Below are 19,888 nucleotides of genomic sequence, written 5' to 3'. Positions count from 1 at the left end.
TTAAAGGTTCCAACAGCACAAAAAAGTAGAGGCATCCAGTAAAGGGACTTAATGTAGCTCAGGTGAGGCCTCGCAGACGCCACTGGGTAAGCTGACTGGGCCATGACACTTGTCAATCAAAGTGGCCCTGCTCTGAACACCAGTAGCAGTAGAAACAAGTATAAGAAAACAGGGATCGATTTTGATTCTTTATCCACTCTGAGTCTAACAATGTTACATGAGCTTCAATGCTACATCAGTGAAGCACTCTTTTAAATGATCTGCTAGTTTTTCCTTTACTTTTACTATTGTGTTGCAATGGGGTTGGGATAGATGAAAGTGTTAGAATTAGGTTTACCGCAAACACCTTCACCATTACAGTAAGTGACTCCCATTTAAATACTTGGCACTAAAACACAAACATAAATATATAGTACCTCGTCTGTGTCATATGGGTGTGGTTTAATAGGAAACACACCAGGTTTAGAGGCTTAAGAGCAAATTCCTCCAAACAGTGGATCACCAGTCCTACTGAACTGTTATGATCATTGTCAGTTTCTAGTTACTCACACTGTTGTGAGTTAACTTCCTGAATGACAGAGCACAGATCTCAAATAATTTTCTCACGTACACTGGAACTCCAAAATTCACCAGACATTACCCAACAGAGATGAAAGTGAAAAAAATAGCACAAAGTCTATGTGACATCCAGTTGTGCCACTGTGAGAAGAGTGCAGGGAACAGTCAGGTGATCGATAGTTTGCTGCTAGATGGCCATCTTGTGTCCTGTGTCCTGCAATTATTTATTGAGTGCGTCTAAAATGTACCCTCACCTCTTGTGTGTGACAAAAGACATGTACCAAGTGCTTTCCCCAACAGAGTTCAGAGGTGAAAATGTGAAAACAACACCAGTTGCATCCAATATTAAGGTTATTTGTTAGTTTTTGTGTCGTTGTTGTGTGTTTTTTTTCTGAATACTTTCAATCAGTTCTAGCTAATTACCTAGTTAGCACTCATAACTAGGTAATTAGTTACCTAGTTATGAGTGCTAACTCATAACTAGGTAACTAGTTATGAAGTGTGTATACTTCCATGTTAATAATGGAAGTATACACACCAGGCTTGATGCATCTGGGTATTGTCCTGACTCGTGAAGCTGTCTTAGAGTGTCCTAGGGGCTGTACTGTCATTTATAAAATGAATAACAATTTCAGGATCTTGTAACTGAACAATGTGGAGACTCAACCTGGTCATCTTCCCTATCCATAACCACTGCTTTTGATGGTCTAACCCTAACCAGAGACTTTCTCAACTTATCCTAACCTTAACCTCAGGATCTCAATACCTGAGGCTGAACATGGAATTTGACCTATGTCCAACCACGTTTACTTAGTCTGAGTTGTACATTAAATATAGTTTTAGGTTTTTACCATCATTATGAATGACACACATTTGTGGGGGGCCGTGGATGACATGTGCATGCCAGTTGAGATTTTGAAGACACTAACTGTGACCACTAACTGTGATCACTAACCATGTGACGTTAACTTCTCTGGCATTTTAGATGTGTGGCAATCATGGTGACAATGTAGGATTAACGAACAAGGCCCCATTCACACTAGCCTGGAGACCAATCAGCAATCATCTGGCAACCGCCAATGAAAGAAAAACATGTATTCTATAGTCAGTTTTGAGTGGTTGCTGGGGTTGGCAGTTGCAAAGGAAAAGATTGTGAAAGCCCCAGTTACACAGGCCTACAGACCAGTCACTGACCCTCTAGTAACCACCTGTCACTAAGGAAAAACACATATTCACAAATAGAGTCCAGATACTCTCTGAGCTAGAGTGAACAGCAAACCAGAAATAGAGATGGTTCACCTTCAAAGTTAAAGAAAATGCTCTTTGTAGGCAGGTTTTACGAACTAGTAGTCAGTGATTATTTCCTGGAAAACACAAAAAAATCGATCATTAGGTTTTTGGGGCAGCAACTTATTTTACCTAGTGAGAACCAGCGGACTCTGGGAAATGTGTACTCATACAGATTTTTCCATTGGAACTAGTGGTTGCATCATGTCTTAAGTGTATGACTGACAACTCTTGAGCAATGTGTGATGAACTTAATATTAGTCAATGGGTAGACTGGGTAGGTTTGTCCCATCTTCCTGACCCAGTCCACACAAAAACATATTATTGACTAACTGTAATCTCAGATGTTTTCTTGGCTTAAGTTTTGACAGTTTACTTTCCCTGTGACGCCATTTGTTATACCTAAAATAGCTACCAGACTATTATTTGATCCAACTCAACTTCACTAACCATCCAAATGTTGCTGATATTTAGTTTTCTTTCCTTTTATTAAGTCCAAAGTCATAGCCATATTTTTTTAATTCTTAAGAGAGACCACCATGTTTAGATGTCTACTAGCTAGTTAACATACTACTAACTTTTAAAGCAACTACACCTTGTGCATATTTCTTTATTTTATATTATTTATCGTAACACCTGGAAAACCAGCTACACTGATAATTTTAATACTCTAATGTGTCTCAGTCTTTGTTTTCTTTGTGTAAGTTAAGAGCCATTGGACCCAGAAATGGCTAATGACATCAAATGTAGTGGGTAGGTTTTATCTGTGACCCACGTTGTGGTTCATATCTGAGAACTAGCAAAATATAGATACATTTAAATATTTTAATGCCTCTCTTCATCCTTTTCGATGCTTGTATTCTTTTATACAAATAGTGCCAAAATTACCCCTCGGTACTGTTATCTAAGTAATGAAGAGCACCTTCATTATACTTCATTATATCCCAATGTAGCAGCTGAAAACCAAATGGCAGTTCTTATACAGGGTAAACACATTCCAGCAGGTAGCTTCCTGTTATTCTGTCCCCGATGCAAGCATTAGATCGATTAGGTAGTGTTTATCAACACGCAAACCTGCCACAACATCACTGGCTTGAATTTAAAAAAAAAGGGGGGGGCATCGCTGAAAGCCCAGCCACTGTGTTGCCAGAGCAACGCATTCCCTCTCTCCTGTCCTTTTTCAACAGCACTGGGTCGGCCTCTCTTTAATTCAATTCGCCGTGTCACCGCGAGGCTACGCAGTCTGATAAGCAGTGGCTGTCCGTATCGCGAGAGTACAGCTCAGAGGATTACAGGGAGGCGGTGACCTAATCGCCGTCGCGAGGCGGGGCGAACCGCTGCAACTTTGGATGAACTTCTGATTTGAACAAACCGAGAGGCGGTCGGCGGAGTGCTCGGACAGCAAGAGATACAAAGGTGAAAGGCAGCGGAGGTTTTCTGCTACGAAGCTTTGACAGCCGGTTCCCTTTACAGCAGTTACGGTCTGTGTGTGCGCCGCCGAATGACCAGCGAGAGCGTTATTTTTCCTGTCGAAAAGGTGGAAATTGATAAAGGTGAGTGCGTTCTCTTCTCCGTTGGTGTGCGTATAGAAACTGGGGGATATTAGATCCATTAGTGTTCGGTTAGCCGGATTGTAGCTGCTATTAGTGTGCTAAAAACCAGTGTGGATTAAGTATTTGGATAAATGCAGTATATTTTAGGTAGAGAAAACAAGGCTGAAAAGTTTAATTGGCGCTCAGGTAACGTTTACGTGGTACTGGCGTGGATTTTATTTCCCCTCCCAGCATGTATCTGATTTTATTACCTGTATCATAACGAGCAGGCTTTCAGCCCCCATTCAGTTAACGGCGTCTTCTTTGACACATGCACGCAGACACCACAGTTAAAAATTCAGACAGCGATTCACCGTTGCTCTTAAAGACACAGGAAATCTTGCGAAAATGACGATCAGATAAAGGTAATGGTTGTTTGGTTAAGTCTCTCCGTGACTGCTGTATAATTGGGGATGGCTAGCCGCAGCCGCTCTAGTGGGTTTCCTGTGTATCCCAACCTATGCTGTCTGTCTTATCATCTTACATGTGGACGCTGCAGCTGGCGTAAAGACTCGTGGGGCCACTTTCATCAGAGAAATGTCTTCTATCTGGGGAAGCAGCTCTTGGTGCAAATGCATGATTTGCAGTGCATTTCTGTTAGCAGGCATTGCTGCTGCCGATTTGAATGGTTTCCTGGACATCTGCAGCATTTCACAGCTCTGTAATGTGTTGATTGGCATAGAGATCAGTCAGGGATGTGATGAGAGATGCAAAGTTTATTACTTATCCCCGGACTCACGTGTTCTTTCATGGTATTACTTGCATGTGATGTGTTATTTTCAGAGCGCAGTGCAAGCTTAGGAACTTGCTGGAAATCAAAAATGAAGTTATTTCCACCTAAGGCTCTGTCAACACCAGTCTCATTAATCAAAATGGCCGTCAGTGTAGTTTAGTCACATTTGAATAGTGATGTAGGAGTGCTACATTTAAGATGCCTCTGAAGCTTGGCTCATCAAACGATTTAACCATGAAGTAAGCATTTCTTAAGTTTATTAAAGTTTGCTTGTCTTAAAGAGGTTAGTACTTGCTTGTGTCTGAGATCTCTCTCTGTCACCATGGGGGGGGGGTATTGTTAATGGACCTCCTGTAGATGCTCTGTCTTCTTTTTTTTTTTTTTTTTTTACTGCCATCTCCACCTGTGGAGTCTGCCCCCAGGCTACCAGCGTTACCCCTCCGGGAGGAGGGGGTTAACACACACACACACACACACACACACACACACACACACACACACACACACACACACACACACACACACAGCTTCCTTCACTGACAAATCCTTAATGGACACATCAAAGAAATTACATGTCTGTTCGGTGGTTGACTGGGATGGGTCTAATTTTCAACTCGAACAACACAGCAGCACCGCTGGAGATGCTTTCCTTCCACGGCATCATTTGAGCTGCTTTGTCCTTTTTGCTTTGGCTGCTGCAGCAGCTGCGTTTAAAAAACAAACAAACAAAAAAAACCCCAACAAAAAAACCCAAACTCTGATATAGCGGTTGAACATCTCATGCTATCAGCCCTCCCTCGTCAGTGCCTGTGAATGCCAAGGCTGAGCTGATCTGGAAGCTGTGTCGCATTTATAATATTAAGTAGACTATTGAAATTGAGTGTGTAGGTGGAGGCGCACATGTTCTGTCACACGTGTAGTTGCTGAATTTAAAAAAAGATATGAGGGGCGGAAAAGAAATTCAAGCACTGATGGTGGGCAGCTGAAAGATTATTTTAAGTTCTTTGGGATGTTGAAACATCTGCATGTTTTTAGATTAAGCAGCACGAGTTGAATGAATGAGACTGTTGTCATCATGCAGTCAAGATTGTGAGATGCATAAATTATTTTCAACTACTGTGGTTGACAGAGAAAGGCATCCCCGAAGACTTTAGTGCAGGCTTTGCTAGAAAGCCTAGGTCAGTGTGCATGAACCCTCTCCTTCGCAAGCACACAGCAGGGGGTTTCTTTACTGCTTTCAAATAAAGAATTTCCCAGGACCTTGGTGTCTTCTTGTGAGCAAAATCCTGCATTTTAAATAAACACTTCAATTAGGATGTGGTGAAAAAGTCTCAAATGTGTAGTTTAGCCCCGCTTGGGACAGGAAAAGATTTGGAGGTGCTCAAGGAGAGAATCTGAAAATGCAAAGTGAGGAATAGGAGGACATTTTAATCCCATAACTGGGATACTAGCGCTTTCCCTTTTGACGTGTAATGCATCACTGACAGTATCTGATAATGGGGTCTTACCTGTTTACGACATACCTCACTATGCTCCCCTCCCTTCCACTGTTACTGCCTCATCCTCGCCTTCTGTCTCAGTTCTGTTGCTGCTCCTTTACTCCCCACCTCCCACGATTCCTTCCTCCTTTTGCCCATCACAGTGCCTTTTCCTCTCGGCTTGCTTTCTTTCTGTTGTGGATGGCATGCCGGGGACTATGACACACTCTTCATTTCTGTCCACATCCCTCATATTTATCTCTGTCTATTACCACGTCACTCTTTCAGAGTGCCCATGTCGATCCTTTCTGCATTAATTTTGATTCATGATTTATGTTGCTTCTTTTCTTGAGCTTACCTTTTGATTTTTTTGTGCTTTTGTCTGTCTGTTTTGGTGACTCTTTACATGCTGGAGATTGGAATGTGAGTTCACTCTGTTTAAGGTATTGGGGTAGGCTGTCTCTTGAGAAATAACAGAGCAAGAAATACTCTGTAACAGTAAGTAGCTCATACTGTAGGGCAGACTGATTGAATAAAATTACTTGGCCTGGCAAAATGGTGTAATACAAAATACTGGGATTCTTACTGAGATGCTGTGCAGACTTTAATCACATTTTGAATTTAAGTCAGTAATACCAGGAATCTTAATTAGCATTGAAAAAAGGATTGATTACCGTATTGATTATCTTGTTGATGGCCCGGACAATAAAGGAACTAGTTAAACAGTGAGACGCAAATGTTTTCAGGTGGTGACTTTTTGCTAACAATTTGGCGGTTGCTTTTCTTTTCTTTCTTTCTTTTTAAAAATTTCCTCAGATGCTGCTCTGTGGTTGACAGAAATGTCTCACATTCTAGTCTTATTGATAATCTTATTGATTACATATCTTGAGTAACAGCCTATCAGTGCTCAGCACATATTAGTGTGTGCAACCTAGCTCTTGTGAGCTAGCTGAGCTATTTGAAGGTAAGGTTGCAGTTGGACTAAATATCATAATACTCTCTGCTGTAGTTGTATGACCATGATTGTGGTCTGTCTCATTGGTGACCAACATGCTCACTTCCCCTTTTATACAGAAATGACCAAATAATGAACTCTAATTGGGAACAGAAGTAACATGTAAAGTGACACTAAGAATACACTCTATCAATGACCACATTTTTCTAGCAGATGCTGATCTTGTGAAAAAATGAGCAAGAAGTCAAAGCCACTGGTAGAAATAGAGGAAATGGAGGAGTAGCTAAGACATCGCTAATGGCAAAAAGCAGGCAGCAACAGATGAACATCAAACTATTTTCTGACTGATTCACATCAGATGTACATGTGTTTTGTACAGGCACCTGTTTTGGTAAATAATTTTTAAATAGTCAACAGAAAGACAGTATCTCCAAATACTTAAGTGCAGGGTATGTTAGAAAGCCTGGGTCTGTAAGCTCTTGACACATTGAAGTGCAAGCCAGCATTTTGTTTTCACCCAACAAACAGCCCTTGCGGTGTTTTCTCTGATATGTGAAATTGCCTATCTCTTTTGATCCATGGTCCTTTGCAGAGGATAAATATGAAACCCCATGAAGGCTTTGTCAGGCCTTTTCAAAGCACCCAGAAAAGAAAAAAGGGGGTCACAAGAGGAAGCAGTTACTTTTAGCCATTCCACCTGAGGTGAGGGGACTTGGATCCCTGTCCAGTTCTCCACTTTCCCGTCTGTCTGGTGAAACAACTTTTTAATTAGGGCTGTAAGTGGATTGTAGCAGATGAAAGCACTGTGGATTATAAAGGCTTCAGATTTTAGTTGTGACAAATGAGAGAGGAAAAAAAATCTATAAGCATCAGGGAACAATGACTAGTCAGATTAATCAACATGGAAGTAAACACAATGTACTGTACAAAAGCCTTGAAAGCAAGAACAGCCTAGATATTATAGAATAAACGTATAATCCTTACAAACGATATAAGCCAGGATGGAGATTGAACGTGGAGTATCTTCATATGGATATTGTAATGCTAGAATATTAGGCAGGGATCATTTGTGCCTTTGCTCTCCTTATTATTTCATTGCAATTTGCAGAAATTAGCTTGGAATAAAAACCTAAGATACTACTACATTGGCATCCCCCGGCCTACACACAGCAGGTTGGCTGAACATTTTAAGTTTACTTCTTGAATTATCCAAAAAAGCCAGGTTAAATTCCCTTACAATCTAGTTTTGCAGTGTTAACCATTGAATTGATTGCAGTTCTGCTGCAGACTGAATAACTAGCCACCAATTTCACCCATATTCTGTTTTTTTTTTTTTTTTTCTGGCTGTCAGTGCTCTCTTCAGACTGATGCCGTAATCTGTAATTATACAGTGTTTTGAGATTGGTGTGAATGGTTAAACAGATACTCCATCTGGCTTTGGGCCTCTGCTCCTGGCCAGGCTTTTAATATTGGTCTGATGCTGCTCAGCTTTGAGTAAACACAAATATTGGTCAGTCTAAATCATGCTAGGAGAATCAATGTGTAAGTTGGTAGCTAACGAATGTACAGTTTCACTGTAATTATGGTCCGCTGTTGTCAAATCCTTCAAATGAGTATTTGACAAAGGTGAAAATGGAAAATCTTGATGCTTCAAAATTGGACTTAAGAAACCAATGGGTTATTTCACAGTAGCTGCATCAGTCTTTTATAATTTTTGTGATGTCCTCCTTCTTTCTCAACTGCTTGTCCGACTTAGGCTACGTTCACACTACAGACGAAAGCGCATCAAATCTGATTTTTTTTTTTGACCCTATGCGACCCATATCCGATCATGGTATGACAGTGTGAACAGCACAAATCCCATATTTTCAAATCCGATCTGGGTCACTTTCGCATATGGTACTGAATCCGATACATATCCAATGTTTTAGAAAGCGACTGCTGTGTGAACGGTCAAGTCGCATTAAATGTCACTGACACAAGACAGACGCCAATTATCAGCTTTGGAGAAGTGCCCGAGAAGACATCGTAAACGCTTCCTGGCCATCCAGTGTAGATGTCAGTGAAGTTGTTGGGAAGACAACGTTGGAGAAACATGAACATTTTATTTGTACTGTATAATCTGCAGATTCTGACATAAATCTGCAACTATCCTTTGAAGCACCGCTCCTCTCTTAAACAGCAATAAGGATAATTATTAGGTTATTTACATTATTATGTAAATAACAAAATAACTTAAAGCAAAAATTGGGAAACGTAAAGTCTGAAGTCTTTATATTAAGGGCCATCAGTCAAACAATATTGTTTGCTCTGGGTCTAAACAGAGCGCGTTGTGTGTGACGTCTTCTTTTGCGCATGCAGGCCGCTTTGAGGGCTCACACTGGAGCGCGTTTGCTGTCGCATATTATTTGTAGTGTGAACAAGTAGACAAAAAAAATCGGATTTGATCAAGAAATCGGAATTGAGCATTAAGACCTGCAGTGTGAACGTAGCCTTAGATCAGCAGTCCCCAACCTTTTTTGCGCCACGGACCGGTTTATGCCCGACCTTTAAGGTATCGCGAATAAATATAACAAAATAAAACTAGTACCGGTACCGAAAAAAAGATTTATTCATAACACACGTGAAAAGACCCAGGAAAACAGAGTTAACAATAAAAACGATAACAAAATAACGCTGAAAACCATACATTTCACACCTGAGCCTCAACTCTTGCGGCCCGGTACCAAACGACTCACCGACCGGTACCGGTCCGAGGCCCGGGGGTTGGGGACCGCTGCCTTAGATGATGATAACTTAAAAATTCTACTTTTTCACATTTATGATGCTCTATCAAACTACTCTATTCAATGTAATAACAGAATAATCATAAGAAGTCAAAGTAATCCCTTACGAAGAGGTATTACTTTTTAAAGTATTGTGGTCAGTATTGATATCATGTGCTTTTTACATGATTAGACACAGCCTTGAAAATATCTATTTTTTTAATGTTTAAAAAGAGCTGTTTGGCTCTTTGGACTTGTTGACTGACATTAGTAAATGAGGTGGCATTTACTGATTTATGTGTTTTGCACTAGATACAGACCTGAAAGGTGTGATAACACAATGATTTATCTTTCTATTTTTTTATTTTTTATTTTTTTTTTGACATAATCATTGACACAGAATTTCACTATTAGTTCATGTCCTTTGTGGCTGAATGACTTGGCTATTATCAGCATTATACTAGTTGCTGTTGCAGAAGTGAGAGAACAACAACAGCACGTCAGCTAACTGGTAGAAAGCATTGACTGCAGGGGTGCACGTGTTCATTATCCTGGATTACAATGAGTTTGTGTCAAATTAATAATTCTTCCAGACTGTCCTCAACCCTTCCTCATGTCAACTCTATAATGAAATTGCAAGAGTGCCACTGAGTACAAAAACTGTTAGGGGATAAGACTAACATGTACTGGAGTGTTTCTGAAATTCCTACCAACTGCCTTGCCATCTGTTTCCAAGCAGACAAAGCTCTCAAATTTCTGTATTTCTGGATGGCTAAATGGATGCTGCTGGTGTTGGCTGCCTGAGTTGGTATTAGTGAAAGAAGTCATTTTGTGACCCAGTTGGATTTGTTAATTGCTGCCGCCTCTCTTGTGCCATTTTTGGGGGAAATTGTTGTGTGTGTGTGTTTGTGTCTGGAGGTGCAACTTGAAATCCATGCAAGCCATTTTTCCTGAAATTACCTTGTAATGTCAGCACTCGTGATCATTTGAGTGTCAGCTTTGAACTGGATTGAATTTCTTACTCAAATTGGGGTTATTAGTACTGGGAGAGTTATTTGACAACTTAACCCATTCTGGTTGCTCAATCTTTTAAGGTTGCTGTTATCCCATATTTTTAATGTCATCGGCTAAATTTGACTTGCGTTTGTGGTTAGCATTTTCTGTATCGTTTTAGAGTTCTTAATATTTGCCAAGGGTGAATCATATAGTGTCCCTACAAAGATGATATTTAAACTGTTTAAATAACTTTTTGGGAGAAATATATGGCATACCTAATATTATTTAAAGATGGTCTTCCATTGGGTTTGCATTTTGCTCCTTCTCCCAGGAATCTCTTGTAATCTGCACAGCCCTGACATTATATTTGTCTACCCAGCCATCCATCCATCTTCTTCTGCTTATCGAATTCAGGGTCGTGGGGGAGCTGAAGCCAAAATACACAAATTTGCAAGACCAGTACAGGTACTGATTTTTGGTGATTTTAAATATCCAACATCATTTCTATTTTTCAGGTTTTTTAAACTTTAAAATGCTGAAAACAACCAATTTTCAGGAAATCTGTTCATGTGTAGTTATTTATTTATTCGGCTGACTCTGTTTGGATAAGTTGGTGGTTGTTTTTTGGTGTTCCAAACACGTGTTTCCGACAGGGAAGTTACTCTGCCTTCAGCTGGACAGCCCATGCGGCAAGTTGCCTGATTGCCTGTGGAACAGTCTAAAATCCACACACTACATACAGATTAATCTTTAGTGCAATCTGGCAACCCACAACCTGAGCCAAGGAGTGTGTGAAGTTAATATTTCTGCATAATGACAGTAAATGGTTTTTGGTAATTGAAATGGCTCACTGTCTTTGCTGTTATTTGACCTTTTCAGCTTCACGTACTGCGAAGACTCGATAAACAGCGAGACTTTTAAAAACTCGAGAAAAAGTGATTCGAGCCATGTTTGCGAGTCTTTGAATTAGAGCTGGGCGATATGAGATTTTTTTCATATCACGATATGTTTTTTTCATTTCAGGCGATAACGATATCTATCACGATATAAGCCAAATAACTATATTTGTAAGATTTAAATGTGCCGTTGCTCACAAGTAAAATGTGAAATAATCAGCAGCTTGTTTTTATTTAAATATTTATTTCCCATAATAAGTTCAACAGGGTAGATGTACTTAAGGAACATGAGACTTTTTCAGATAAATAAAGGCAAATATTGCAAACTACACAAAAGGCAGCCGCTAAAGCGTTTAAGTTTCAAAATAGAACAAATGAAACAGACTAAATTGTCAATTCCACTTAGAAACAAAATATTAATTCTAAAAATAAATCTTAGTTTGTTTTACAGAAGAACAGACAAAACTGACTAACTTTTGTCAATATCAAATAAACTGAGAACTAAAAGGAAATTCTCAATCTCTCCTTGTTGTATAGCTTAGCTTTTCAAACAGTTTTAACAGTTACTTTAGTCTGACAAAAGCCGAATGACGAATTAGCGCTTCCAGTCAGAGACTGAGGCTACGTCCACACGTACACGGGCATTTTTGAAAACGGAGATTTTCCGTTTTCGTTTTAAAAAAATAATCCCGTCCACACATAAAGGCAGAAATGAAGGAAAACGCTGCTATGAACATGCCAAAGCAGCAGGTGGCGCTAGATTCCTAACCGTGCAGAAATGTTGGCCAATCAGAAGTCTAGAAGCCTCGGTGGGAAAAAGTAAACAAAGCTGGGGCATAGAAGCAGAACCGAGTCGTATGTGTGGAGGGACAGTAACTGTGTGTATATGTAAGCATTTAAACACTGCAGAGAGTAGAATTAACAGTAACAGTATTGTAGAAATTCATTTCACCGAAACAATAACGTGGCGCACAGTGTGACGCATGCACCAGTTTATTGTATTTCCAGACTTGTTTTCGGCACAATTTACAGTGCACGCTACTCTGTTTTTTGTCAGACTTGAAATAGCCGAAATACCTTCACACTACGGAGCTTCTATGGCTCTTCCGTTCGACAATCTCTCCGGCGTTGGAACCATCATCTGTTTTCTCTTCGGTCACGCTCTGTTGATTTTTCTAGTCGGCACACTCATTTCCTCCATTACGCGCTGGCTCCATTACCCGCTGGCTGCTTCCCAAACAAACACACGTGCGGCTTGGCACTTGTGCTGTACGTAACAAGTCACGCGACGTGACGCTGCGGCTGTGATTGGTTCGGCTCTGCGCTACTTAATTTGGATTGGCTGACCTTTTTTTTTTTTTTTTTTTTTTTTAATTTTATTTTATTTTTTTAAGAGGACAAGAGCGGCGAGGTCTATCGCGATAGCTTAATTTCTCTATCGAGTAAAAGTTATATCGCGATACATATCGTTATCGTTCTATCGCCCAGCTCTACTCTGAATTTGTGTAACAAGCCGTTTGGACTTAAGTATAGTTGTAAAGGTATTAAATTGGTTTGAGTTCTCAGAATCAATAACACATGAAATTCTGGAAAAACACAAATGACACATCTTTTCTTACTGAAGATAACAAGTTGTGACTGTTTTCATCAAAATAATCAGAGCTGCACATTATCATGAAAATGGTTGTAAGTCATGGTCTGTCGCTGGAAATGTAGAAATGTGTAAAATTACTCAAAATATCTGGTAGAACTTTTTTGAAATCTGTCCAGCAATATTCACTAATTAGCTCTAATGAGCTTAATCATTTGTTTCTCTGTTGGGAGCAGCTGTGCATGCGTCTGCAATAGGGCTGCCACAAATGATTATTTTGATAGTCGACTAGTCACCGATTATTTTTGCGATTAGTCGACTAATCAGATCATGCATCCATTGGACGTACAACGTACAGCTTATTGCACCAGCAGCATCTGCTCTTATATAACTACCATTAGCTTACAGCTTTAAGTGTTTAAGGTATGTGCTAACTAAAAATAAAGACAAGATGATAGTTTATTAAAGTTTAATGAAATTTGCAGATTGTTTCGTTGGAGTTTAATAAACTCGGCCATCTGCTCCTTGCTATCTAAAATATAACAGGACACCGGAGTATATTCTCGAGTATCTCACACTTCTGATAATCAGTTGTCTGTTTGACGTTTATTCAGCTGTGTAAAAACTATAACTTTAATCTCAGCCAAACAGATTTACTCAGGAACAAATAAAATACTGAAAAAAAAAAACATTTTTAAGTTATCTAAGTGACTTGTATATCATGTTTAACCTGGGTAGCAAAAGACAGCGGTGGGTTTGAAAACAATTTGCCGGGAGTCCGGTGTTCTCACGGGCTCTAGTGAGCCTTGAACCCAGCCTAGCTATCGAGCTAGTGGGTAACAGACGTCTCCGAAAACGTTGGAGCACTTTTGAAAATATGTGGTGTCTTGATAAACTGAGCAGATATTTGAGGTTTACACAGCTACATTCTCGCCTGAAAATATGTTAAACGTTTATTTTGTGACCCAGAAAGTATAATAAGAGTAATATTAAAACTAACTAGCTGCCGCCATTGTTGGAAATTGAGCTATGAATTCTGGGACACACTTCCTTCTTCTTCTTCTTCGGGGTTTAACGGCAGCTGGCATCCTTGTACATGCAGTGCTGCCATCTTCTGTTTCAGTCCGTTATTACACTCTTAAATCCTACTACTTATTCCTGCGTCTTTTGGGACCTTACAAAACTTCAAACGATGCGTCGACTATTAAATTAGTTGTCGACAATTTTGATAGTCGACGTAATTGTGACGAGTCGACTAATCATGGCAGCCCTAGTCTGCACAGTTCTGCTGTTCAAATCTATGCCATACACTTTGCAATTCTGGCGGCCTGCCTAAGAGCTTTTCTGGCAGAAATCTTCTAAATTGTCTCTTTTTATGAAAGTTTCTTTAGTTCAAACTGTTCTAGAGAGATGTTGAAGTTCCTGTCAATAATCAGTTCCCCGTGTATTTTCAGTAGATGCAGAATATGTAGTGATTCATGCCGGTTTGTTTTAACTGTTTGCATCCTGACAGTTTAACTGGACAAATTTCCTTTCCTGTTTAGCAAAAAATAAATAAATACATCTTAAAGTGTATTATATTTGGAAGAGGAAGTTCAGAGGTTTTAAATAACCTTAGCCACTTTGAAGCTGGTAGCCTGAGTCAGAGGGACAGCTGTGGGGGAAAGGAGAGAAGACCCTGGAGAAATATGACTAAAACCAAAAAGATGAAAATAGAAATAAAGAGTTGTAGAGAAATCTCAGGTAAAAAAGAGACAGCAAGGACTGTGTCTGTGACAGAGTGCACCTTTTTGTTTTTTTGTATTTGCCTCTCAATAGCTTGATGATTGGGGATTCATTAATATGTTGGCTGAAATCCGCTTATATCTATCTTGTTTACTGCCATCACTCTGTCAGCAATTTAGAGGACATGAAGTGGCAGTAGTCAATGTTTATCTGCTCTTTGTCCTTAAATATTGGATTACTTTCATGTATTTGCTTGACTGGGTTGGTGCTCTTACAAAGATAAGGGGCTAAAGCTGTGATTTATTTATGTATTTCATTTGTTTTTCCTGGTACAAAGTTGGAAATAAATAATAACAAACAAAAAGGAAGCTTAAAGAGTGGGAAAAGCATTGGAATTTCAAATTAATAGCATCTCTGTTAATACTGTCTCTCCGTTTGACACATGGCTTTTAAATATTGGATAACGTGCTCTGTTTTTGAGATTGACAGTTATAATTTCTCATTTTAGATTTTTTATGTTAGATGTTGGTTAACAGTGGAAATGGGAGAACTTCTGAGGCTCAGGAGTGAGATGTTCTTTGAAAAAGGAAATTGGGGTTTTTTGTAGCAAATTACCCATTCATGTATTTTCAGGATGGCATTTCAAGCAAAAAGAGGTGTTTAAATTGAAAACTGTCTGACCCTCACTTTGACCCCAAAATGCTCTTAATGACCATCGTGGCAGTCACACTAGCCTTACACAGCTGAGTTTGTTCTGGACCTTATTTTCGTTTATTTGAAGGAGTTCTGCACAAGACTTCCTGGTGGCTTTAGTTACCTTTGGCTCAGCATGTTTCTGTTTCTGTGGTAGGATCCAAACTCACAGGGCCACACACATTTTACAACTCCAACAACTGGTATTGCTTTCTTTTGTTTTTGTTGTTCAGTGGTGGCTGACAGACAGCTTGCACTTTAATGGCACCTTTCAGTTGTAGTAGTGGATTATATCCTACGAGGTGCTGGTGAAAATAAGAATTGTTACAGGCTTCAGTTGCTAGGTAAAATGTGTTTTCCAGTCAGTTGGTGAGTGATTGGTAGAGGTTGTTGGAGTTTTCTGGCCATCACTGAGTGGAATTGGTTGCAAAGAGGGTGCTGCACTACAAAACCACCTTGTGATTGCTTTGACTGCTATCAAAATACCATGGTCATGCAAGACCCTTGGGCTGGCCAAACACTCGTCAACTACTGGTCAAGCGATAGTGGAACTTGTAGTGTAATGCAGACTAGAAATTGAGGCAGTTTGCCTTTAAGTAAAACTTGTGCTATACTACCACAACCAACACATTACAAAAGGCACTTGGCAAATGGACTCCATCTACAGCTTGGGTCACACTCTTCAGTTTCATTGCTGCTTGGTAACAGTTTGCTGAGTGCAAATGTCTTCCATGAAAACTATGGGTGATGTGCTAAAGACCAAGCCTTTCACAAGAAAGTTTTCTGTGAATCTACATATACTGCTTTGTGACCAATTTCACCTAGCGACAGGCAGCAACCTCAGCAAACACTTGCCACGCAGAGAGACCGATGGTTGCCAGGTGGTTTTCGATCAGTCTTCTCACATCAAAACGATTCTGGGTTCCAATTAACTGACTGACTGGAGCTATGTGGAATTTTACATATTGTTCTTGTGGCTTTCTACATTCTCTTTGGATACTCTTGGTTCTTCTAATGGCGATTGTTAGGTTCATTGGTGATCAAGTTGGGGGATCAAGTTGGCCGTAGGTGTGAATGTAAGCATAAAGGATTGCTCTTCTGCAGTAGCTCTGTGATGGCTTGGCTCCAGCTCCCCTTTGACCCTGTCTTGGCTAAATGTTTGGGTGCAAAATGCTCAAAAAATGATTAGACTAATAGCACACTGCTGTTGGTGGGTTTCCAAAAATGATACATGATATTTAATATGACTGCAGCTAGGGCTGCTCAATTAATCGAATTTTAATCACGATTACGATCTGGGCTTTCAACGATCATTAAAAATGACTGAGCCGATTATTAGCCCCTCCCTAATTTATCCGCGACACCTTAAAGGCCGGTCCGTGAAAATATTGTCGGGCATAAACCGGTCCGTGGCGCAAAAAAGGTTGGAGACCGCTGATTAAGAGGACCCGAGGGAAGCTCGGAAAGCTAAGCAGAAGTTATTTGGAGAGTGACTGCCGTTGGTTGAAAAGAGAGTTTAAAAAAAAAAAAAACTTCAGTGGTGTTGCACACTATTTTATATTATTTTTTTAAAGTCATTGTTAACCCTTTAAAGCCGGTCAGAGCTGCACGCTCCGTTTTGCGTAACTACTGTTAAATCCCTGTAGAACCTGAACCGTGTAAGCTAGCGCAATAATTTGTTTTGCATATGAAACCGGAGGAGTTGTACTTACATCTGATGCCATCAGCTTGTCCTCGGTCACGGTTTCGTTCCACATATAGCTTTGCAAAAATTGCATAAAAAGCGCTTGCAGGAACAAAAACATAATATTCCAGAAACACGCTTTGCCGATCCTATCAGCTGTTCGTAACACTTCCCACAGTGAAATGATGCACCTGCTGTTTTCTTTGCAAATTTGCATCATAGGATTGTTTTTTGTTTTTCCTGCAGTATATAAAAATTGGTGTATCTCCAAAATAAAACTATGAAGACACTCAAAATAAATTTCCTGTTGTTGTAAACTATTTTTTGCAACTTTATTGTATTTAAAGTTTTGAGGGATAAGCTTCTTAAATTTCTCCAAGTAGAAATATATGTAAACAAAACAAAAGCGATTTTCAATTTTTTTTGTAGTTTATTGCACTTTTTTGCAATTTATGTAATTACTATGGACTTAATGCATACATATTATTAAAATATGGGCTATAACCGTTGTATTGATGTATAGCAACTTGAAATGCTCCCACAAATGGCACTACAGCATGTAAAAAAAAAAAAAAAAAAAAAAAAAAAAAAAAAAAAAAAGCTCTGGTGGACTTGGTTCTATGGTAGGTCTTAAAGGGTTAAATAAATATCGTCAAATAATCGTGATCTCAATTTCAGTGAAAATAATCGTGATTATCATTTTTGCCATAATCGAGCAGCCCTAACTGCAGCAAGCTGTCCAGAATAATTCAAGAAGTGAGGCTAATGTGTTGTCACCCACATCCTCTGGGAACATTCGACCCATTCTCAAATGTTCCTGCATTTGTATCCAAGCATGAGACACGTGTACCCACTCGAGTTAATGTCTAAATTCCTGGGGCAAAACTTTGAAATGAGAGTGCGCTTAACTACATAGTGCACACAGTTAATTATTCCAAGTCCAAGCTGGCCAGAGAAGCTGCTCTAGTTCTTCCATATCATATAGAGGGTGCACAAGAAATTGAGTGTAGCATTCCTTCAGGCGGCTTGCAACCCCAAAACAAAAAAAACTGCTGATTTCAATACCAGCTCACATCAAGTTAATGTTTTTCTACACATTTAGTGGGCAAATGGCATACAGGCAGGGTGTTCTATTTAAACTGTCCTCAGTTGCTACAAATCTGCAAGCTGCTTTGCTACCCACATCCATCCAAGCTTTTCCTTGTCATGATGTTGATGATCTTGCTGCAGCTCTCTTCGCCATCAGCTGACCATGGAAAGTTGGAAAGGTGACACATCAGAGCCATGACGCCAAATATAAATCACTGCTAATGGCAATTTTTATTTTTAGACTATAGTGGTCCTGACTTAACAAGATTATCCTTTTGTATAAATACTGTTTTTGTATTTTTTGGCAGCTTCATTATAGTAGTAATTTGATCCTGAACAATTCAAATGCGTTTTTATAGAGGAGCCTGAAGGTCTAATGTGCCATTTCCTGAACGCGCAACTATAGGAAAGCCTCCAGTGACGACAGTTGCACAAGTAAGGGAAACGGGCACGGGATTAAAGGAAGACCTACATCCTGGTCATTATCCATTACTGCAGGATGGAGTTGCTTCTTTCATCCAAGGGAAACTGTCACTTCTTAAAGTTGGAAAGCTGTCATGTGCCTGGTTTAAGTTTTCTTTTTTGATCATCTGCAGTCTGTATTGCTTTTAGTGTGACATACTATAAGCTTGGAAGCAGCTGATTATTTTATGTGATAAAGGGGATATGAGTTTTTTTCCCCCTCTCTCCCTTCTTCTGTTTTAAAAGTATGCATTGCTGAGCTGCCATAGTGTGAAGAGGCGTTTCAAAAAGAAAAATCTGGTATTAAAGTCAACAAGCTTTTGAGTTGTTTCCCAGCCTTGAAATTGATTCATTAAGTGCACTGTAATTGACAGTCTTTGTGATTTCTCTGTCAGTTTGATTTCTCTTCCTTGCTTGTAATTTTCCACTGAGCCACAACAATTCAAACAGATAATCTTTTGGCTATGTTGATGTTTATGGTAATGTGGCCAAACAGGGGAGGAGGGCATGGTTGTAAGATACATGGAGCGCATATTTCAGCCAGAGATGGGATTTAGTGTTCAAGTTACTTTAACCTTAGAGTGGCTGAGTGGGGATGAATTTTAACATCATGGGCTTTTTTTTTTTTTTTTTTAAATTGCAATTTGTTGTTATTTTTTCCCATTATTAGACATGTAATTTTGCCAGTAATAAGTTTCAGATATTTCAGTACTATATAAATAATTTCTACAACAAAATGAAACGCCTACAGAAAATTTTATTTTAAATGGAAGCATAAGAAAGTTTGAGTTTCTTGGTGATTATTGTATTAAAGTATTGGTTCATCTATCTTTTTTTTTTTTTCTTGAAATGACACAGTGCTATTATATAGCACTGTGAAAAGTTTCGAGCCACCGCTCATTCCTTCATATTGTTCTAGGAAAATGGGAAGTGGGGTTTAGTAAATTTATTGAAATGTGAAAACATACATGGAAATTGAATAATAAAAGTAACAACAATTTGTAAAATTCTAGCAAACTTAGCAGTCAGTATTTTGTATGAACAACTTTGCCTGAACTCCTGAACGAGCTTTCTTGTAATTAAAGTAATCTTCAGCAATATTTGTTACAGCTTCTTGAAGGACATTCCAAGGCTGCCTTTCATTACATTTTGTTCCACACTCCTTTAATAATGTTGAGGTCCATAACTGTGTGTGTGTGTGTGTGTGTGTGTGTGTGTGTGTGTGTGTGTGTGTGTGTGTGTTTTTTTTTTGTTTTTTTTTTTTTTTTTCTTCCCTTTTATCCCGATATCCTTTTACTGCATTGGCAGTGTGTTTGGGATCATTGTCATGTTAAAAAATGAAGTTGTAGCCACTTGGATTCTTTCCAGATTATATTGCATGGTT

The 19,888-nt window shown here is 39.3% G+C and overlaps 1 protein-coding gene across 1 annotated transcript in view; it reads left to right on the top strand.

The window, feature by feature from the left end:
- The first annotated feature begins 3,175 nt into the window (after positions 1-3,175).
- Positions 3,176-19,888, top strand: part of sipa1l1 (signal-induced proliferation-associated 1 like 1) — a 96,822-nt gene continuing 80,109 nt past the window's right edge. The window contains exon 1 of the mRNA XM_085381456.1: positions 3,176-3,398. The gene's annotated coding sequence lies outside the window, so the exon portion shown is untranslated. The remainder of the gene's footprint in view (positions 3,399-19,888) is intronic.

This window comes from Rhamphochromis longiceps, linkage group LG15 (genome assembly GCF_057381845.1).
Source record: "Rhamphochromis longiceps isolate RC_006_pf linkage group LG15, R_longiceps_female_GT1.1, whole genome shotgun sequence".
NCBI lineage: Eukaryota > Metazoa > Chordata > Actinopteri > Cichliformes > Cichlidae > Rhamphochromis > Rhamphochromis longiceps.
The sequence above is the reverse complement of the archived record's forward strand: the minus strand, read 5'-3'. Positions and strand labels throughout refer to the sequence as shown.